Source organism: Bubalus kerabau, chromosome 3, assembly GCF_029407905.1.
Source record: "Bubalus kerabau isolate K-KA32 ecotype Philippines breed swamp buffalo chromosome 3, PCC_UOA_SB_1v2, whole genome shotgun sequence".
NCBI lineage: Eukaryota > Metazoa > Chordata > Mammalia > Artiodactyla > Bovidae > Bubalus > Bubalus kerabau.
In genome coordinates, this window is record NC_073626.1 from 104,273,438 (window position 1) to 104,297,733 (window position 24,296).

A 24,296-nucleotide genomic window follows, 5' to 3' on the forward strand; every position below is an offset into this window, starting at 1 on the left:
TACATAACTGTATTAGATTTGCCAAATATCAAAATGAATCCGCCACAGGTATACATGTGTTCCCCATCCTGAACCCTCCTCCCTCCTCCCTCCCCATTCCATCCCTCTGGGTCGTCCCAGTGCACCAGCCCCAAGCATCCAGTATCGTGCATCGAACCTGGACTGGCATCTCATTTCATACATGATATTTTACATGTTTCAATGCCATTCTTCTCCAGTTATAATATCAAAACAGCAAGTGTTCCTTGAAGATACCTTTGGGTTTGTTTGTTTGTTTGTTTGTTTTGCTTTTCTGTCTTTCCTCAAGCACTTTTCTTTTGCAAAAGTTTTTTTTCCTCTCTGCTCCTATGATCCTATCTAAGCATCAAGATTCATGTCTGGGTAGGGCCTTTTTTGTGTATTAACAGCCAGTTCTCCCTGCAAATAAAAGCTGTACTTTCCTTTATCACAACCTGGTGTCAGTGGATTTGTTAAGGGAAGCACACTGATTGAAACCGCCCACCCTGGCCAGGCACCATAGTAACCATTTGCATGAGTTGTTTTATGACAGGAGATCCTGATAAGGAATATGGAACTAATAAGCCACCATCAACTGAAAGAGTTCAGGAAAGGTCTAAAGGAGGCACTGTGTGTCCGTCCACTTCCCAGAATCCCTCTTGCTAGCATCCATCTTGGCTGAGCTGATGTGTGTGCCACCAGGAAAGACTCTGAATTAGAATGATTGGCCAAAGACCACCTGGAAACTAATCCTATCACCATCAAACCTGAGACTGCGAGCCACGCAGCAGAGCAGTTCTCCTGGGTTCCCTTACCCTACTGCTCTCCACCCGGGTGCCCTTCCCCAGTAAAATCTCTTGCTTTGTCAGCACATGTATCTCCTCGGACAATTCATTTCCCAGTGTCAGACAAGAGCCCAGTTTCGGGCCCTGGAAGGGGTCTGCCTTCCTGCAACAGATTGACTTTACTGTGCTTTGGGCAAACAAACCCAAGTTTGATTCAGTAACAGTGGTTTTTGTCACTGCGATAGTGGACCAGTCAGTTATCCTCTCGTCATTTCTAACAATTACTGAGCTTTTTTCTCTTTCACTGTCTTACACAACTTTTGTATCATTTATTGAATTAGAGCTGAAACACTACTTTCAAATAGAGTAATTTCATCAGTCATGAAATAGCCAATTTTATAATTAATTTTATTAATGGACTTAGGAGAATGAGGGTGCCTAACAATATCAAGTATGGAAACATACTTAAAAAGAGTCAAAATACATTGCTTTCTGTTTCTTTGAAGTACAAAGATTGATTAAAAAGCAAAACAAACACTCATAATCCAATGAATTAGGTATTATTGTTATGGCTGAATGGGATAGTTTTTCCTTTATTTACACATTTTTCAAGACACGAAAATATTTTATGGTATGTTTCGTTAGACAAAATTTTGTTTTGAAAAATATTTAATTGATATTACTACTTAAGGAATTGGACTTGGATTATTTACAAAATTATGAATCAAATCTTATTTTATGATTCAGACACACACACACACACACATATGTGTGTGTGTGTGTGTGTGTGTGTGTGTGGTGGTGTTGTGTGGTGGTGTGGTGGTGTTGGTTTAGTCATTAAGTCCTGTCTGACTCTTGAGACCCTGGACTGTAGCCCACCAGGCTCCTCTGTCCATGGGATTTCCCAGGCAAGAATACCGGAGTGGGTTGCCATTTCCTTATCTAGTACATATTTATAGTGATGTTAAGAATAAAAATTATAATAGCAAATATTTACCAAGCATTTACTTTATATTAGACACTGGTAGACATTGTTAAACTTGAGAGTTAGTCTCTCAAATTTAGGTGTTAAATCGTTCAATCCACACAATCATTCTATGGGATAAGCACTTCAAATTCCTCCCCCCTCCCCTCTTTTTTTTTCAGTTGAGGAGAGTCTCAAGAAGATTCAGAGAGAAAGTTACACAGATATATTTGTGTTCAATCTTGACATATGTTTGTAAGTGCTCTTTTGTGTTCTTTGTAAGTATAAACATACACACACACATTAACACCATTGTGTCAACTTTTATGAAGGAAAGACATACCACTATTTAACTAGCATATTTTCTTCATTGTTTTGCAATAGATAAAATCCAGCTCCTGCCTTAGTTGTCTTGCCTACGATGCCCATTTTTCTTCAGGAATTGTCTTTGAGTTGAATGTTCTAGCTGAGAGGCTCACTGTTAAAACAGTTCCCACAACCACCGGTACATTAGCTCCAACTGCTGCTGTAGCCATTGCCGTTTCCAGTTCTCCCAGGAGAATTCAGTTGAAAAAAGGAAACTGTTCGTGCTAAGTGTGTGCCAGGTTTGAATATAATCTCAAACACATTCTCACTGAGCTTAGAAATGAGAATATTTCTGTATTTTTCAATGGGCAAAATAATAAGTTATAGAGTACAAAAGCCGAGCACATTACACTAAAAACAGTGGTTTCATAAAAATGCGCACTTATTGAGAACAGAAAAGATTTCATTTGGAACATTAGTTTTGAAACTAGACTCTTCTTTCTTAAGTTTAAGTACTAAGAAGCCAAAGGGGCAAAAATCTAATTTAGTTACTGAACCCTGACTTTTTCCAGATTGCTCTAAATTCAACCAAGGAGTTTGGGTTAATTCAAAAAGAGGATTTTAATAGACTTCAATTTTATCTTAACATTTCCTCTTTTATCTCAAAGTCATACATGTGAATACATATGTACATGCACATACATATTTGTCTATATTCTTACTTCAGTTCTATGGAAAGCTGATTTCAAAGTCACAAGAAGAGCTTCAGGAGGATCCTAAGCCAATAGAACTGGGAGTCATGCAAGTCTTTGGAAATTACATCCTTTATCTTTTAAATGTGGTGTTATTGCTTCTGAATGAGAGTTAAAGGCTGAAACCTGCTGCTAAATAACTCTGCTCAATATGTTTGTAGGTGCAGCTTAGAGGAATCCAAGGGATTTCCTCCTGGTTTTTGTGCAAGTCGTAATGCTTCACAGTCAATATGGTGAAGTCTGACACATTCCATAGAGAGGGGATGCTGCAATGCGAGCTTGAGCACAATGGGAAAGGTATAATTAGATAGTGGAATCAGAATAACTGAAAAAATATGAAATGTAAAATAATAAAAGTAAAGCAGAAAACGGTGCATAAAGATTCTGGGAAAAGATTAAAACGAAATAAAAGACATCTTAATAATACCCAGCAAAACCACAACCTCCTGGAATTTTACATCAGAAATATTATAGCAGAGTAAACCCAAATATAAATGACTTCAATAACAATTTCAGAATCCCACAAAAAATCCATCCACGCTTCCATTTATCCACTTATCGGTGTAATTGGTAAACCAAATACAGTATTGTGGTGCTCTGACCATCTGAGACACCAGAAGTCATATTTTTCTAAATCACAAAGGTACTATTAAAGGCAATATTGAAAAATTTAATGAGATGGGATAATGCAAAGAGCCCGTCTTTGTAAATGATTAAGTGACTGTTATGTTTTTATTGGGTTTAGTGATTCTGGTATGTATATTATTATAGCGGTGTGTAAAAGTGATATGAAAGGAATTACTTTCTTCTAAGGTAATTTCACCCTTTTATTTCTGAACAAAATGTGAAACACGTTGTTTTACAACTCTTACCAGTCTCTCACATATTTTTCTTTGTGTTCTACATTCTTCTTTTCTTAAAATTCCAAACTTAAGAGAGTTGATAAATGAATGCTCATGGCTGGGAAGTACAACTAAATTTGAGAGATATTAAAATACAGTATTAAATCATTGCAATGAATTGTACTCCTTAACATAACCCCAGGTATCAGACATATGTAGCTGTGGAAAATTGATAGCACTGCTGGTCTGAGTCTTTGAACCATTCCCATACCCACACCCTGTGTCTTTTCTCTGCAAAGAGTTGAGGTCTATTTGCCCATTCCTTGAATCTGAGTATAAATGGATGATTTGCTTTAGTCAAAAGGATGTCAGCAGGCTTCATATAAGCAAAGGTCCCAAAAACTACTCTTGCATTTCTACTTAATTCCTTGGAAGACTGCCATATCAGGAGATGTAGAGGAGGATGAGAGACCCAGTAGGGTTCAGTTCAGTTCAGTCTCTCAGTCGTGTCCGACTCTTTGCGACCCCATGAATCACAGCACGCCAGGCCTCCCTGTCCATCACCAACTCCCGGAGTTCACCCAGACTCACGTCCATCGAGTAAGTGATGCCATCCAGCCATCTCATCCTCTGTCGTCCCCTTCTCCTCCTGCCCCCAATCCCTCCCAGCATCAGAGTCTTTTCCAATGAGTCAACTCTTCGCATGAGGTGGCCAAAGTACTGGAGTTTCAGCTTTAGCATCATTCCTTCTAAAGAAATCCCAGGGCTGATCTCCTTCAGAATGGACTGGTTGGATCTCCTTGCAGTCCAAGGGACTCTCAGGAGTCTTCTCCAACACCACAGTTTAAAAGCATCAATTCTTCGGCACTCAGCCTTCTTCACAGTCCAACTCTCACATCCATACATGACCACAGGAGAAACCATAGCCTTGACTAGACGAACCTTTGTTGGCAAAGTAATGTCTCTGCTTTTGAATATGCTATCTAGGTTGGTCATAACTTTCCTTCCAAGGAGTGTCTTTTAATTTCATGGCTGCAGTCACCATATGCAGTGATTTTGGAGCCCAAAATAATAAAGTCTGACACTGTTTCCACTGTTTCCCCATCTATTTCCCATGAAGTGGTGGGACCAGATGCCATGATCTTCGTTTTCTGAATGTTGAGCTTTAAGCCAACTTTTTCACTCTCCTCTTTCACTTTCATCAAGAGCCGTTTTAGTTCCTCTTCACTTTCTGCCATAAGGATGGTGTCATCTGTATATCTGAGGTTATTGATATTTCTCCCAGCAATCTTGATTCCAGCTTGTGTTTCTTCCAGTCCAGCATTTCTCATGATGTACTCTGCATATAAGTTAAATAAACAGGGTGACAATATACAGCCTTGACGAACTCCCTTTCCTTTTTGGAACCAGTCTGTTGTTCCATGTCCAGTTCTAACTGTTACTTCCTGACCTGCATACAGATTTATCAAGAGGCAGATCAGGTGTTCTGGTATTCCCATCTCTTTCAGAATTTTCCAGTTTATTGTGATCCACACAGTCAAAGGCTTTGGCATAGTCAATAAAGCAGAAATAGATGCTTTTCTGGAACTCTCTTGCTTTTTCCATAATCCAGCGGATGTTGGCAATTTGATCTCTGGTTCCTCTGCCTTTTCTAAAACCAGCTTGAACATCAGGAAGTTCATGGTTCATGTATTGCTGAAGCCTGGCTTGGAGAATTTTGAGTATTACTTTACTAGCGTTTGAGATGAGTGCAATTGTGCAGTAGTTTGAGCATTTTTTGCAATTGCCTTTCTTTGGGACTGGAATGAAAACTGACCTTTTCCAGTCATGTGGCTGCTGCTGAGTTTTCCAAATTTGCTGGCATATTGAGTGCAGCACTTTCACAGCATCATCTTTCAGGATTTGGAATAGCTCAACTGGAATTCCATCACTTCCACTAGCTTTGTTCATAGTGATGCTTTCTAAGGCCCACTTGACTTCACATTCCAGGATCATAGTATATTAAAATTAACATTTTAAAATTAGAAAACTGAGAAAGATAAAGATTAAGTAATTCCTGCAATATCACACATAGGTCTGGCTAGCAATCAGGAATTTGGCTTCAGAGAATTGGATTCTAGCTACTAAACCATAGTAAATAAGACTACCACCATTCTGGTATTACCTTTTTCAGGCATAACTAAAACTACTGCTTCTTTTATTTGTCAGAATTTTCTTCCATGAGAGATCATTTTTCTATTACTTTAATATTTTTATTATGTAAGGCCTTGAGACAAATCCATTGGATTGTTTCCTAGGATCCAAAACAAGCTGACAAATGGACAAATCTCATTTTAAAAAATTGGCCTAAGTATCTAATGAGTATGGTCTATCTTTCTACTCCAGCATCCTATGAATATGAATTCTTATCAATATATCGAAATATAAATATTTGATCATTATTGAGAAAGGATTTCAAATCTAATCAATTGATTTTCCTCTGCTCCCAGTTTATGTTTTTTGTTTAATTGCTTTTGAGAACACAGCTTAAGCAAGTATCCTATAATATACTAGGCAAGAATCCCCCAGTTGACAGAACCCACTGGCCATGTAGCAGTGAAGCTAGAGAAACACCCGTATGGGAATGTAATGGGAAATCCTGACACCTGACTTACTCCACCTGTTCACCCTGACTCATTTCAGACACAGCTGAGGTGATTAACAGAATATCATGTCCACTTCCTGTGTAGGGTCTATTTCATGGCTCCAGGGATTTCCCCTTTCTTGGATTATTTCCCAATATTTTAGGGAAGATATATACTTAAACCTATTATATCACTAGGGAAGACTGAAGAAAATATCAAAAATAGCTGAGAGAGTAAAGAAAATATTGGAAACAACTGGGGGAGAGGAAGAGACCTGCATTTTAAAATATGAAATAATAAGTGTGCACTTTAGGAAGAGACCAGTTTTATGTGTAGAGCTGAGTCAGACCTTCAGAGTCAAATGACAGTTGATCATTCCCTCCTACTCACTGCACTGTGGAATATGAGAGCAAAGGGACCCTCATTGGATTTAAAGGGCAATAAATACAGACCAAATAAAAAGAAATATTTTCTCACACAACATATAGTTAACCTGCAGAATTTCTGTCTCAGGGGGTCATTTAATTAAATAATATACAAGATAGAATTAGGTAATTTTATGACCACTGATAACATTTTCAGTGCTACCAAGTGAATATGGTAAAGGTCAATCAACCCTCATCTTTCAGGCATAAGATTATAGTCCATAGAAGATAATAAGATTTTCTTTCCAATTTCAAGTAACACTGGACCACCCAGTAAACCCCACTGACTTCCTTATGAGGAACAGGAGGGAAACTTGGAATAACCTTTCCTGTAATTGTGAAAAACTCACCTCCATTCAAAATATAGCATTGATGCCAAAAACATTAATGGCTGAATCCATATTGGCAAGATTTGGGGATAACTATTTTCTCTTCTATGTTTTATACTGAAGTAAAGATTTATAGCAGAAAAATCTATGAAAGTGGTAAAAAATAAATTAGAGAAGTAAAGGTAGATGTGAACAGTTTCAATTATACAATAAAAAAGTAGAGCTTCATAACCTACTGCTACTCAAAGTTTGGCCTGTTTCTTGACTGCCAACTTTGTTATTGAAATACGAAGAGACAATTTTTAAAGAGGAAAATGTAATGATATTGTATGCAATAGTCAGCTCAGGCTGCCATTAACAAAATATCATAGACTGGGTAGCTTAAACAAAAGGAAATTATTTTCTCACAGACCTGGAGCTTGGAAGTTCAACATCAGGGTGCCAGAGTGGTCGGACTCTGAGGAGGTTCTCTTCCTGGCTTTCAGAATGCCACCTTCTCACTATGTCTTCAGATCATAGAGAGAGGAGAGCAAGCTTTCAGGTGTCACTTCTTAAAAGGCCATCAATCCTATTTCCATCATGAGAATGCTGCCATCTTTCAGGTGTCTCCTCTTATGAGGTTATCAATCCTATCCCTTCATGAGAACCCCTGCCCTCCTGTGTGTGTGCGTGTTAGTCTCTCAGTCATGTCTGATTCTTTGCAACCCCTGTGGACTGTAGTTCGTCAGGCTCCTCTGTCCATGTGATTCTCCTGGCAAGAATACTGAAGTGGATTTCCATTCCCTTCCCAGGGGATCTTCCCCCTGACCCAGGGATAAAACCCTGCCTTGCAGGTAGATTCTTTAATGTCTAAACATAGTTACCTCTCAAGGGCCACATCATCAAATACCATCAATGAGAGTTACGGATTGAACTTATGAATATTGGGACACAATATTTAGTCCTTAGCACTGCATGTTTCAAAGAAGGCGATGGCACCCCACTCCAGTACTCTTGCCTGGAAAATCCCATGGACTGAAAATCCCTGAAGGCTGAAAAAAAAAAAATCCATCTAGATTTGTGTTTTCAGTTTAGTTAAGGAAGTACATATACAAGTAAATGATCCTAAATAACGTAGGTGTACATCATAGAGCCTATAGTTAACACTGTTTTGTATACTTAATAATTTGCTAAGTGGGTAGATCTTAAGTGTTCTTATTAGAAACATAATAATGAAAATAAAAAGGATGATAGGTGAAAATAAATAACATAAACTGAGGGTATGGCCAAAGTTTTGGGATCACAGAGGTGAAAGAGGGAGTTAGAGAAAACTAGCATCTAGGTTGGGAGAAGGCAATGGCAACCCACTCCAGTACTTTTGCCTGGAGGATCCCATGATGGAGGAGCCTGGTAGGCTATAGTCCATGGGGTTGCTAAAAGTCGGATACGACTGAGCAACTTCACTTTCACTTTTCACTGTCATGCATTGGAGAAGGAACTGGCAACCCACTCCAGTGTTCTTGCCTGGAGAATCCCAGGGACGGGGGAGCCTGATGGGCTGCCATCTATGGCGTCGCACAGAGTTGGACACGACTGACACGATTTAGCTGCAGCAGTAGCAGCAGCATCTAGGTTGAAGCTTAAAGTATGAGTAAGAACTTGTCAGACCTGAGTATTTCAGAGTTGTGGAATTAATTGAAATTCCATAACCTGGCAAGGGGAAAGAATATGCCATATTTAAGGCAGGGTCAATAATACAGTGTGGCTGAATCATATTGTGAGTGACAGGGAACAGATGATATTCATCTGAAAAGGAAGATTGAAATAAAATGTGAGCCCCTTAAAATGGGCAGCCCATTATAAAGTCACATTTCTAGACTAGAAGATCAGCAATAGAAAAGTACTGTTAGTAAAAGAGGAAAGCTGTTCATAACTGTCCTCCCATTTTCCACAAGCACTGAGGAATGTCCTGCAAAGTGACAGGTCTGTAACTTTCACTCCCCCAGAATTTTGCTACTGTATTGATAAGAAGAGAATCTGTGGCAGCTACACATTTTGGGTGCATCTACACAAAAAACTAAATGTGTTGTGGAGACATGATTACCAACTGCTGGTAGTTAGGCTTCATACAATTGTTGAAAATGAAGATTGTTGGAAGTAAGTCATATTAAGAGGGGAAGTGTCCAAATTGAATCAAATCGAGTGGACATGGGCGACTGAAAATTCCTTCTGATTCACTTTTATACCCTATTCACACTGCCAATATTCACACTTTGCCAGATGCTAGATTTACACATCTGTCAAGTCACATGCTGGGTAGAGCATTCTTGGTTGTTTTGAAGGTTCATTACAAGGTCTGACGAAAAGAAAGGTAAATATTTGAAGTCTTTTGTTCAAATGACTAGATAAAAATTGATTCACATTATGAGTCCTCAGAAAGAATATCAAACATGAGAGCTTTGTATTATAGATGTGGCTTGAGTCATATGTATGTTTATTACTATTTTTATTGATGAAATAATTTGTAATTTTTCTCCTTACTGCAGTAAACTTGATTATAATTACTGGAACCAACACAACAGAATAGATAGTTAAAATTTATATATGTTTTTCTTCACATTAAAGCATAAAACAGAAAAGTAAGTGAAACTGAAGTATTCTCATTCTTTGTTTCACATTTGTATCTTTGAAAAAAGAAATTCTGTTGTTTTAAAGGAATGAACAATTTTAAACTATGAGAATATCAATGTTAAGAGAGTCATCCAAAGAAAATCATGACATTTCATCATCTTTTGTTCTTTTTACTCAGCCCATCTTTTTAAAGCTGTGGGTTTATTTTTTTGTTATACTCAAATAAGCAAAAGCACTCTAGAACTATGTGTTTAAATAAAGCTTTGGCCATTTGGTCTATAATTTATACATATTTTTTCCTGTATCAAATAAGCACCATCTGCATCCTTAACTTACTGCTATAGTTTTCTGTAGGAAACACATATATCCATTTACCCTGGATTACCTATTTATGTATTTTTTAAAAATCTGTACCTTCATCATATTTAGCTCCATCATATAAATGTAAGTTTTCATGTTTCTAAAACTGTAGAGCATGGTTCTAAAAGACTGAAATTTAAAATGTCTAAAAATATCAAACAAAACAAAAATATTAAAGTCCTATTATGAAGCAGAAATCATATCTCACAGAGGATGTTTTATGTGCAATCTTATTCAATGATTTTTGAAGAGACTCAACTCTAATTCTACTTTCTGATTGTTGCATACTTACCATAAGCAAAAATTTTGCAATGCTAACTGTAAAGGAATTTAGGGGTGCTTATAGGAAACTCACTTGTTACCCCTTTTCAGCATCAAATTGGAATTTATAGTGTCTATAATCATTCTCTTTTGACTGCTTGCTTCTCTTTTTCCTATTTAAATTGTAAATGCTATTAAAGAACACAATAAGGTTATGTAATGGAATTTAAACACATTTTATTGCAGCAATATAAGTTCCATGTACAGTTTTAACCAATATGGCTGTATTTAATAATTTTATATTACAAGCATAATTGTGGTATCAAATTAGTAATTTTCACAAAGTACTTGCATTAGAAATTTGTATGATACAATATATTTCAATTCTCAGTTGCACAGGAAGATAGCCATTTGTTTAATAGGAGGACTGGGGATACAGTTCATACCCTTAGATCTGATTGTCGTGCTTTATACAAAGCTTAGACTCCTAGTCATAGAATTTTAGAGTTTGAGGAGACCTTAGAGATCAAACAGTTCAATAACTTCATTTTATATAGAAGAAAATAGAAGTTAAAGGAAATTATTTAACTTAAAGTAACACAGAATGTTCGTGAAAAAAACTGGAATGGAATGAAAACTACTTTTTAACTTTCTCAGGACCATGAAAGGAGGTTGGTGCAAAAGAATCAGATTTGGAAATCTCATCACAGAAACGGTGCTCAAAGCCACTGGATTGGACTCAGTCACTAAGGACTTGAAGAAAGGGAGCATCATGACCAGGAGTTGTTAAACGGAAAAGGAAGAACCAGGAAGGAAGGCTGCAGAGGAGCATCTGGCAGAATGACAAGAAAACTGAGAGAATGTGAGATCACTGAATTCAAGAAAAGAAAGAAGGGTTGCCATCCAATGCTGCTGAGACATCAATTAACAAACCCCAGCAGAAGTGACCATCAGGTTTAGTAACATGGAAATCACTGACAACTGAGCTTGGATAGGGTGATTAGAACCAAAGCCTTTTTTATCTGAGCAGATATAGCTGATAAAGTGAATGGAGACATTAAGCTCGGGATGTTTTTCTATGATGGCAGTAGCTGAGGGTCAAGGAGAGTAAATGCATTAAGCTCCTTCTTCAAATTTGTACTCCCAGTAACACAACCAACACCAACAAATATTAAATTGCTATAGGAAATTGACCTGGCATATTCTATAGGCACAGCACTTTGTTTTGGGATTAGAGTTCAAGTATTAGTTAACCACCCATCCTAGAATGAAATGTGTGCTAACTTTACAAAAATACTATGGAATCCCTGAGGATTAAGGATAAAGCTACATCCTCCATTCTGGTCATAAGCAAAAGTCCTAGCCAAACCCTCAGAAAATAATCAGCATTTCTCTCCACTAAACTGTCACTAAGACACTTCATATCTGAAGCAGTCCACCTTAAAGACTTGTTTCTTTTCGCAGGAGCTCATCAATATCTGCACAGCCTCGAAGGCAGCTAGGAGGCCCCTCCATTAATGAAATGTTAATGACTGAATTAGACCTGTAATAACTGAAGTAGGGGCACTGCTGTGAGTCCATTAGCATCCCCAGACCCTGCTGAGGAACAAGTAAACACTACACACAATGAGAAAACTTTCCTGCACAAGAGTTAGAAGGGTTACACAGGTGTTTTCACATGGAAAATGACATTTCCCTGAAACAGGATTAGTTTATTTAGGAAAGCTAATCCAAGTCACTATATTTCTTCAGACAAAAATAAAGACTATAAGATGGATGATGTACTTATTCATGAGTGTTTTGATTTTTTAAATTCCAATATTGCACAATTGTTTTCACAAAACTTTTTAGGATAATTTACATTTGTCAGGTGCCAATTATTCCCAAGAACTATGACCCTTATTTTCCTCTTGCCTGGTTCTTATAATGGTTTGCTTTTGTTTTCTTATTCCCTTCTTTTCAACTATTTATTGTTTTTATGCTTCAAGTAAATCCTACAGTCTTTGCCATACCATCTATCCATGTTTAAAAAGAGGGAAAGCATCAGAAGATTTAGGACACTTTTTTTAGCCTTGATTAATATAAAATGATTGTGGATTTCACTCCTGAGATATAAATATAAATCATATAGCATATGAAGTGAAAGCTGTTATGTATTAGCATCTAGCTCAATTCAATAATATATTGTTCTTGTAATAAGCTTGAAGATTTACCATTTTTATTTAAACATATATAGTAATTCAATAATACTTGAATTGTAGCAACTTGATGGGAGGTAAAAGTAATTGCTATCTCAAGTTATTACAGAAGACGGAATAGCAAAGGCTAATTCTATTAGATTTCTTTATAGTGTCTACTGTGGGGCTTATTATTTTCCCATATTCATATTTAGATCTCTAAACGCAGTTAAAAATAATGTATATGTGGTCTGAGGATTGGACCTTAGGGTTTACTAGACATGTACTTTAAAAATACATATAAAAAAGTTACAAACAATCGGTATCATGTTATTGGGTTCATTACACAAGATATTGTATATCAAATAAAGTAGTTCAATAATATGTATTGCATTTTGTGTTTAACCTCAAACATCATTCCAGGTCCTCAGTTCTAGATTTACTGTTAACTAGTTTTGTGGCACTAGACAAATCCTTTAACTTTTCAGGGATTTTTTTACTTTTATAAAAAGTTTTATAAAGGATAAGAACTATAAATATTTAAACTTTAAATTTATATAAACTTAAAATTTATATAATTATGGCTTTTGATATATTAAACATTCAAAGGTGGAAATTGGAGATGAGAGAGTGAATTTAAAAGGTGCATTACAAATCCATCAGCAAAGTCTGTCCACAAAAAAAGAAAAGTTTTATCAGGGGAACCCAAATTCACAGGAAAAAAACAGAGTCTACATGAGCACAAAATAAATATTTTAACAGAATTCACAAACATAACAAATCATAAAACATATTTGTTTGAACAAACTGTGCTGTCGTACAGACCTTAAGAAGTTGGATTAAAGGGACAAGTGAAAATACCAGCATGCTTCTTTTCTAAGACCTAAATGCTGGTTTATTATGCAAATCAATGGCTCCTTGATTTACACATCTGGAGTGTTGTGGTTAACTTTTAGACTTTAAAAATACAGACACGTGGCACTCCCACATGCACACACATACCCACACAACATCTTGGTTTTTGAAGTTTTTGTCAGTGTTCTTATTTTATTTCTGAATTCAAAGGGAGAAGTTCTGCACAGTATTTGCAAATAGCAAGCATGACACTTGAGTTGAAATTCAGACCATGCAATGAACTAGCTTATAAAGATGAGATCAGTGATAAATAGTTACACCTGACAAAAAATTATCAAAGCTAATGGAATGCTTTTCTTCATTTAGAACTTCCAGAGTCTGTAAACATGGCCTTACACTTTTAAATGGACAAGAAAGAGAAATCCATCAAGCCCAAATGGTACAGTGATAACTATGAATATGTAATTTATGGATCATCTATTGAATGTATTTTCTGGAAGAGCCAAAGTTCAAGTATGGTACATTCTGGTAGTATAAACACCATATGAGCTACTACAAAATAATAGGCTCATAAAATCACTCACAATAATAATAGTGAGTTTAAAGGCAATTTGAAGCAGTAGGTTATGAGCTTTGCACTGAATTCAGCATTTAAGATTGGATTTTTACCTGGACAACTATTGATTCCAGAATCAAATATCAAATGGCTTTTGTAATGCGAAATGTATTCCCCAAAGTTTTGTGTGTTTTTTTGTCTTTAATTAAGTATTAATTATTTTGTAGAGTAATGAATGGCCTATCCCTAAAGACTTCATCCGTACAAAATTTCAAGAGAAAAGTCTGAACATATCCATTATTTTTCAATAACAATAAACTCCTGTTAGCAATATATGTGTAATCATCCCCTATGTCAAAGAATAGGATTGAGGTTATTAAAAAGTATAGAAAATGTCACATGTTCTAAAAGTTTGTATAATTCTAAAATGTTTACCATGTAGTAGAACACACAAATATCTTTTTATTATGAAATAATAACATATGGCTTTGCTGTTGGTGTTAGTTGCTAAGTCATGTTTGACTCTTTGAAATTCCATGGACTCAAAGGAGAAAGGGAAAAACTTTTGACTTGCTGCTGCTTAGTCACTCAGTTGTGTCTGACTCTTTGTGACACCCTGAACTGTAGTCCGCCAAGCTCCTTTGTTCATGGGATTCTCCAGGCAAAGATACTGGAGGGCATCGCCATTCCCATCACCAGGGGATCTTCCAGATCCAGGAATCGAACCTGGGTCTCCTGCATTGCAGGCAGATACCTTACCACCTGAGCCCCCAGGAAAGCCCATATATGGTTTATCCCACTATTAAAAATAGCACAAAATTTTCCAAAATGAGATTGATCAGGATTCAATTAACTTTGCACCCAAAGGATTGATGAAGCTGAAACATATCAGACAGCTTAGTAGAGATACCAGGGTCCATGAAGCCCAGATGATATTCCTCCTTATTTGGAACAGTACTGGTCCTTTTTCAGACTGCTATGTGAATATCCATTGGCCTGTGCTCTAAAAGAATTATAATGTAGAAAGTAAAAATGCTAATTAATTGTAATATAGAACTACCAGCAATGACACTTTCTGTTTTACTTATAGTATTAATACTTGTAGAACATCTCTCTAATACACTAAATTGTAGACAGAGAATAAGGCCTTTTAACTAATCAAATAGCTATTTTATTAATTCATTTATTCATCCATTCTTTTATAAAATTATATTAAGCACCAGTGTGTACAAGGTAGTTTATTTTATATGCTGGTGGTTTACTGCTCTCAAAAATTTTTAAGTTCAATAGGTAGTATCCATTCTTTCATTTATCCATTTGGCATATTTCCTGATATTCCAAGTACTGCTGTAAATATCAGAGACAGACATGAAGATAACTGCTAGAGTGTCTACTTTCATAAGGTTCATGTGCTAAGCATGGGGAACATAAAAATCGTTCTTCAAATGCTGTAACAGATAAAAGTAATTTAATAAGACGGTTAGAAAAACGACAGAATGTCTGACTTCACGAAGAGTGGAGAGATGCTGGAGGAGATGGGAAGGTTAAGAACCTGTAACCAAAAGGAAACTGTGATCATATTGTGTTGGTGGCAAATCTAAAACCTGTGTAATGTAGGAGTCATTGCATATACTCTCTCAGCTATTTAACAATGGAATGCATCCTAAACCTGTGTTTTTTTTTGTGGATTATTAGTAGGTAGAGTAAGATGACTTGAGACACATAAACTTTACTAGGAACAAAGGAAATCTTAACAGAAAAAGGAGGTTAAGACGCTGGTCAGAGGACAGGAAGCTGGGAAACCAGTAATAGTATCAGACTTTAACCTGCATACTTGTCATTGCCCAGTATTATGTGTGATCCTCTAGGTTAATTCTACTCAGTAGAACTTGTCAGTGGTGAAAAGAACTGTGTTTTTAAGTAGAACTCCTTGTGTTTGGGCTTGGCAATTAATCAGGAGCTTACTGAAAGTATAACTACTGAATTATCAAACATTCTGTTTATATTCCAGCAAATCTGAGAGAAGTTCTGGGGTGAAACAGATATAGATGGTTTCTACATCTCACTATGACTTACCTTCTATCCAGAATTTTGTTTTTGGTGTATTTTTCTCCTTGCAAATTTGAGTTCATAAGAACCTAATGACTACTGCATTCTCCCTTATCTGTTACTATTCATACTTTCAAGATGAAATTTGAATGTCAACCCAACTGACTCTAATAGAAAGGAAGTCATGTAGTTAGTGCATCTACTAAGGATAGAGAAGCAATGGAGTAAGGTTTTTTAACAGCAAAAGCAAAGGCAAAGTTCTTTCCCTCATGTACATTTCCAACAAAAGAGGCAAGTGCAGCTCGATCCTCTCTATGAGGAGAAAGGGAAGGGCAAGGCAGAGAAGGACCAAGAGGAAATTTTGCACTGTGGACTAGATGGCTCCAAACTGGATACAAACAGCAATCCTAATATCAGAAGCTTAACGATGCTTTTTTTAATCCTATAACTTTGGGCCAAGGGGACACATTCTGAAAGAGAAAGAAAGAGAAGGTAACAGGAAACATATGTTCTTTGCAAATAACCCATTTCCCCTAGCATGTGTATGTCTGACTCTTTGCAACTCTATGGACTGTAGCCTGCTATTCTCCTCTGCCCATGGGATTTCCCAGGCAAAAATAGTAGAGTGGGTTGCCATTTCCTCTTCTAGTGGATCTTCCCAATCCAGGGATTGAACCTGTGTCTCCTGCATTGGCAGGCAGATTCTTTACCATTGAGCCACCTGGCAAACCCCATTTTCCCTAGTAAATCTCTATAAATAGACTAATTCCTCATAAGCTGTGAATGGAGGAAAGGCTAACAATTAAGTTCTTACTTGGTATTGTGTTCTTTATATACATAATTTCATTTTATCTACACAAATCACTGCAAATTGCTGTCTATTTTGACATGAAGAAACTGAGGCTCAGGAATTTAGTCAGCTCAGAGTTGAATTGCTTGGCACTAAATACCTAGTCCTGCTCACTAGACTTTATATAGTATGGGTTCCTGTTCTGTGGCTCTGAGTATTCTGACTGAATGGGGTTGGGGAGGGACCCAGAAGTCTATATTTAGTAAGCTTTCCAGGTGATTCCTCAAATCAATTAATGTTGTCAATCATAGGGACAGGGTGTGCTGCTTCTCAGAGAGCAAACATCTCAGTGTGTTGAGAAAAAAGTTGTAAAGATAATACATCAAGGACACTGCTCAATAAGTAAAATAAGTTATTTTTCTAAATCATCAGAAATATGTCTTCAACTCTACAGGGCAAGACAATGAATGAACATACAATTGCAAAGGGAAAAATATAAATAAGAGAATCCCGTGATGGTGACCCTGAGCTATACAGAGATGTGCCTTAGGAAGTCAGAGAAAATAGAATAGATGTTGTAAATTTCAAATGGAAAATGATTCTTTGCCTCAGAGAGCAAAGAGAGAAAGTGAGGTGCTGATTGGTAGTATAAGATGTTAAATCCTCTCCCCTTCAGTCCCGTGTCAATGACTTCCAAAAAGGTGGAAAGGAAGAGGATCACTCTGATACCAAACCAAAGAAATGGAGCTGATGCCTCTGTGAAAGAGAGATATCAATTAGCCCGGGGAGAGGCTGAGTTTTATCTTATTCAGTGGAGTTACTGAGAGTGCTGGGAGGCTGAACATTGAACCAAATAGAGCTCAAAGGTCTTGCATGCCCATCAAGAAAATAAATAAAGCTTAAGGGGTTGCAAGGGATGTGAATGGATTATGCATTTTAACCCTGGAAGCTTTAGTGTTTCTATGCAATCATTATACTTCAAGTATGGTTACATGATACTTTATTTCATTTTAATTTTGTTAGACATCTGTGGAGAGGGTGTTCTTCAGTTATTTCTGGGAGGATGCAGGAAGAGGAAGTGTCTCAGCCCTCTCTTTACAGATCCCACTCATCTTTTTTAACAAATCTCCATCAGATCCTCTCGAGGCTAAGACTACAGTCAGTAAAGCCAGCTCATAGAGGCTTGCATGACTTCAGGTCAACTGGACAGGAGCAGACGGGGACTATGACAATACTGAAATCACAGCCATGAAAATGTTCATGAAGCAGTTCCCAACTTTGCCTGCGATTACAATGTCCAGGCCACAGCTCAGACTAATTAATTCATAATCTCTGGCCGTGAGGTTCAGGCATTAGTATATTCAAAAGTACCCAAGATGATCCAAATCACTGGCAAGTGTTGAAAACCACTAGTGTGAGACTTTTCCTGTTTCTGTCAGAGGTTAAAGATTTTATCAACATACTACAATGTACAAAATGGGATTTAGTGAAAATGACACCCATAAATATAGTTAGTAGTTATTTATTTGTTTCAAAAACAGAATGTATTCAGGCATATCATTCTTTCTCTTCTAAATCAATTTTATTTCTTATGTCCCTATTTAAATATGTTAAAAATATTTCATATTATCCAGCAAGAAATGAATTAATGTTAAAGAAATTAAATGACCATACATTCATGACCAGGTCATCATTGGTGAAGGTGGCAATTATACGAGCAGTACCTACACAGAAAACCTCTACTATCTAGGAGATTTAGTATTACAACATTTAAAATAAAAATACAATTTTAAATAGTAATAATCATTAATTCAGTCTATAGTGTCTATAGTTCTGGATCAACCAGTGACCCAATTTCATAATGTCACAGGGAGAGAGACTCCAACGTGATCTTTTGTACCTGATTTATTGGAAAACTACATTTTTTTCTCCCTCTCTGTTTCCGCTCTTCATGTGTTTGTTGTGTGAAGTTTTTTGGATGGAAGGCTGTTACAAAGAGGTCTGGTGAACGATCACATAGTATGGATAAAAACAACTTTGTCCCATAGTAAGCCAGTTTATTAATATTCCAGGCTCCTAGATGTTCATATTTCTCATCCAAATGGTAAGGAAAGTATCAGATCTGGGACTTTGAGGCCCTTTGGCACCATGTACTTTTCAAAGAAAAGAAATCTGGATCAGGAGCCAAGTGCTAGGACAAGTAAACACGCACTGGAGTTAGCAACTTTTGCTGTCTTAAACAAATCATTTAACCAATTTCTCTGACATCAATTTTTTCATCTGTCCACTAAAGGGCTTGGATGACACTGAAAGGCTTAGTCCCTTCTAACTTCGACTTCTTTGGCATAATTTTAGATCTGTGACCTATGGAAATAATTGTGTTATGAGGAGTTTGATGGCGATTCATTTCATTTGTTATAAATCAAATGCAGAATGAATAAACAAGTTATGTAGGGTTCCCAGAAGAGACTGGAAAACATCGCTTTCCTGTAACTGTGCTTTTTATAATTGCAGGTTGCACAAATTTCCATATTATTTCAGTTGCAGAAGGTCTGTTCAACATTGATTTAGAGCATTCACATTACATTAAATATGTATGTTCTATGAAATGACATTATGTGTACATATAATTAAAGATTCTGGTGTGTGTTTTTGGATAAAATGTTGTTGCTGCAATTAAAAAAAAAAAGGAAAGAAAGAAAGGGAAAAAAGGCTGAATCCCAAACCAAACAAAACCTCAAACACCAAAAACTGCATAAATCAGAGCTTAAAATCTGACTGGTAACAGCAGGACCAGATCTATGAGTATAAACTGAAGGAGGTGTGGTTTCCAAACCTACTCAATCCGCTTGTATACACAAAGCTTGAATTTATTGGGCTTTGCAGCAGTGACCATTTGCTTCTATGGCTCAACTTTTGTTTCCTTGAGGGTTTCCCAATCTGTCTCCTTGAGCAAACTGCACGAGATGTGAGTTTTTGGTCCAAGCCATTTGCATTCCTTTTAGTCTTTCTCCTTTTAAGGTAAAATGGGTTTTAATTCATGTTAACGCCAATGAAATTTGGCATGTTCTTGTTCTAAGGCACAGTTTCTTTCCATATTGCTTTTGTAGGGTGCATGCATGCATGCATGTGTGCTCGGTCATGTCTGACTCTTTATGACCCCATGGTCTATAGCCCAGTAGGCTTTTCTGTCCATGGGATTTCCCAGGCAAGAATACTGGAGTGGGGCTACCATTTCCTACTCCAGGGGATCTTCCTGACACAGGGATCAAATCTTTGTCTCCTGTGTCTCCTGCACTGGCAGGCAGATTCTCTATATATTTGAAAGCCAGAAGAATCAGGCTTAAAGACTTTGAAAAGTCATCTGAGCCACATTCCTGCTTTTACACACATATCTCCGGAACAGAGAAATTAGCTTCTCAAAGCTGTCCCCCACTAAACCTGCTGAAAAAAGCCAAGCTTCATTTGATCAAATCATTTTAAAGGATGTCAGTATCTACTTATTCCTAGCACCTAAATGATGGTCAGAAATATTGGACCATATGGAATGACAGGTCTGGATTAGGAGGCAAAGGAGAAACACACTCTTCCATGGCTGCCACTTTGACCCATGCCACACATGTGAGACTTATGCTGATAAGTGACTCACATCTTCTGATCCGCTCGGTTTCCCAGAGAAAATCTGTACACTTTGTGAATGTTAACATGATGCTGCACATACTTGGTGCTTCAAAGATGTCGGCTGCATATACTGTGCTTATGCTCTAAGTCACAGTCCTTGGAAGGGCCATGCTTGCAGCTATTGGATAAAAATGACAATTCTTCCTACATAGTATTTTTGGGTAGTATGCTGAAGTACTTTTTTTTTTTTTAATATGTTTTAGGCTATCTTGTTGAGGATTCTGCTGTGCATTCTGTCACTTCAGTCCTGTCTGACTCTTTGCAACCCTGTGGACTGTAGCCCACCAGGCTTCTCTGTCCATGGGATTCTCCAGGCAAGAATACTGGAGTGGGTTGCCATGCCTTTCTCCAGAGGATTCTGCTACTTCAGACCTATTAGAATCCAGAGTCAAACTAATGCTGATTTTCAGCCATGCTTTCATTTAGGGTTACAAGCAGAAAATTAAAGACCTTGGCTTCTCTCCTTCCTATCTGGATTCAGATTCCTGTCTGAATCCAACTCTTCTCCAAACATTTGCATCAGAAAAAAATTACAGTCTCTAAAATAAAAGGCATGTATGATAAAAGAGTATATGAAAAAATTCAAGTCTTTTAGCCTGCCTTTTATTGAACCTTTTATATATATATTAAGAATGTCCATTAACATCAGAAAAAATTCAAACTATGTACTGGTTTTGTAGATAAATGTTACCTGTTTTATCTTTCGGTCTCATTTAAAAAATTTAGTTAAATAATCTGTGCTTGTCACTGTGACTAAAATTTGAAGCTATACATATATATATATATATATATATGGAGGAGGCAGCGGCAACCCTATATGGCAACCCACTCCAGTATTCTTGCCTCGGGAATCCCATGGACTGAGGAAACCGGCTGACTATAGTCCATAGGGTCACAAAGAGTTGGACATGGCTAAAGTGACAGCACTCATGCACGCACGTGTGCATGCACACACACACACCCATATATGTATGTATATATGGGTGTGTGTGTGTATGTATGTATGTATACACACACAAACACACACACATTGTCTCCATAGGACAGGAGATCAATGATATTGGAACATCTAACCTACTGTACTCTGAGTTGAAGAACTTTGAACTATTGACGCTGTTTGGTCTGAAGGCAAAGAAGTAGTTTAGCTCTGAGCAGGCACCATTTTTTAAAACCCAAATCACTTTTTTCTCTTTGAGATATTGTTTCTTATATATTTCCATGTCTAAATGTCTCTAATTTTTTCAAAACAGTGAAATTGTCAGCTTTTCCGTAAATCAGTTTGGCTGATATTGACAGACTGAAGCAATCTTCCTAAAGACTCCTATAATCTATCTGTATTCTTTCTATATTACCTCTTGCTTTTGGTTTTGTTTTTGTCTCTCTGTGTATTTACACAAAAAGTTCTTTGAAATTATCATCATCATCATCCTTATTTATCTCATCACTTTTAACATTTTAAACAATGCCTGGCACAATATGTACATTTCCGACACAGGAAAGGAAGAGATATAGCACTGTTTATCTGTGTTATTGTGTGACAGTACCTCTATTCTTAACGTTGTTTCCACCCTAAAAAAGGAGAAATAGTTTGTTCTTTAGGATGTAGCATCCTGCTTCAAGGTCAAATTCTGAATTTAAATAAAAATCTGGCTTCTTTTGAGTCAAGAATTACTTTGTTTCATTCTCTCTCTTCTTCAGAGTTTTGAGTTACTTTGAAAATTCCCTGGGATCCTATCAGATGTGCAGTGACAGCAAGCGCTTATAAACTGGCCACTACAGATATTTCTAGGAATTAAGTCCATAGTCTCCTGAGCTATGTCAAGTAACAGAGGATCATCCACAGGCCACATGATGAGATTATAACCAGGATTTCCACTTAACAACAGCCCTAACAAACCAACATTGTCCAGAATACACACATGGTTAAGAATACAAATGGCCGCCTTTGTTTCTCACAGAAGTCTTCTGTGTGATCAATAATCTTATCAGGGCTTTCTGAGTGAACAGTCACCAGGCTCTCAAAATCAAAAGTTTATTTTATTTTTTGTAATTTCTTAGGTTAGAGAAGAACATTAGCAGATATTGACTTAATCAAAATATAAAGAAAATATACATACAGTTATCAGCCACTTGAAATTTGGTTCTAAGCTATCATAGTTCTCATTTGAATTTCAAAAGCCTAATTGCTTAAAAATTGTCAGTATGGATCTAAGATAACAAATAAAATCTAAATGTGATAAAGGAAAAGATTAATCATTTGATTAAATTTCTGAAGTCTTTAACTCATAAGAACAATGACAAGGTACATAATATACTAGGTTAAATTTGCTACATATAATTGATACAGTCATATAATCTTACATATAAAGTGTTTGTACAATTCAATAAAAGTAAAGATTTTAAAACTGATTAAATATCAATAGGCAATTCATTGTAAGACTACAAATAGGCAATACATTGAAAAGGCAACCCATTTGAAAAGGCAACCCATTTCTGTTTAAATAAACTGACTTTTTAAAAAAGCTTCTTTTCAACTATCAAGTGAAAAATATCATAAAGTTTGAAAATATCTAGAGCTAATATGGTTGTAATCACCTTTATAATGATAATAAATCCTAAAATTGAATCTACATGTCCTTTGACTCAGCCTTCCTACTTATACCTATGGCTGATTCATGTTGATGTTTGGCAGAAACCAACACAATTCTGTAAAGCATTTGTCCTTCAATTTAAAAATGATTAATTAAAAAATATACCCACAATACAAGCACACATCTGAAAACTATTGTAGTATAATGTGTAACAATACAAATTTTTGATGAACCAAAGTGATAAATTAAAAGTAAAAGTTGCTCTTGTGTTGTGTTAGACTCTTTGCAACCCCTTGGACTATACAGTCCATGGAATTCTCTAGGCCAGAATACTGGAGTGGATAGCCTTTCCCTTCTCTAGCAGATCTTCCCAACCTAGGAATCAAACTGTAATATCCTCCATTGCAGGCACATTCTTTACAAACTGAACTATCAGTGAAGCACTCCCCGTGAAGTGTCCATCGATGGGGAGAATTAAAATAATTCATTAAATATTCATATGATGCATGGATATGATATCTAAATAATGTGAATATCATAAGTTTATCTTAAAGATTAAGCTAGATAACTTGAATATATTAATATATAAAGTATGTTGAGCAATATAGATAGTATAATTTAATTTTCTATAAAAACTAGAAAACTATTAATGTACACATACAAATAAAAATTAAAGGGGATATGTACAAATCTTATTGAAAAGGAACCTTTTCATGAAGTAGAATTATTGAACACATTCAATATCTACAATATATTTGTCTATTGTTTGAATTTTGCACACATTTGTATTATTTGTTTTAGTCTGAAAACAATATATGTATTTGTTCAAAGAATTTAAATAACATCTAGCAAAGTTCTATGAACACTAAAATTGGTACAAATTATAAGAAATATATTTTAAAATGAACCTTTTATATGATCATTTGATGAAATATTTAGTAGTTTAACTCATATATTTTAGGACAGTAATCTGTGGCAAGATACTCAATACTATTAAAGAATTAATAGAATGCTTACTGTTTAAGATTTTTAACATTTAATACCTTTTTTAAAAGTCAGTAAGGTATAGTTAAACTCTCTTCTTATAAAATTAAGATTATTTCTCCTACTAAGTGTGAACTTAGAAATATGCTGTGTTCTATGATAAAATCTAAAGTACTCAGAAAACTGATTGAAATATTTTTTAAAAACTCTAAGAAAAGACCAATGTTATTCTTCAAATCTTTCATAATGATTACTCTCTTGATTCACTGTATTTTAGTTACAATGTACACCAATATTAAGAAAAAAACCAAAACTTAAAATGTACAGATGCGTTTGAGAAATCAAGTTTTAGGAGTCT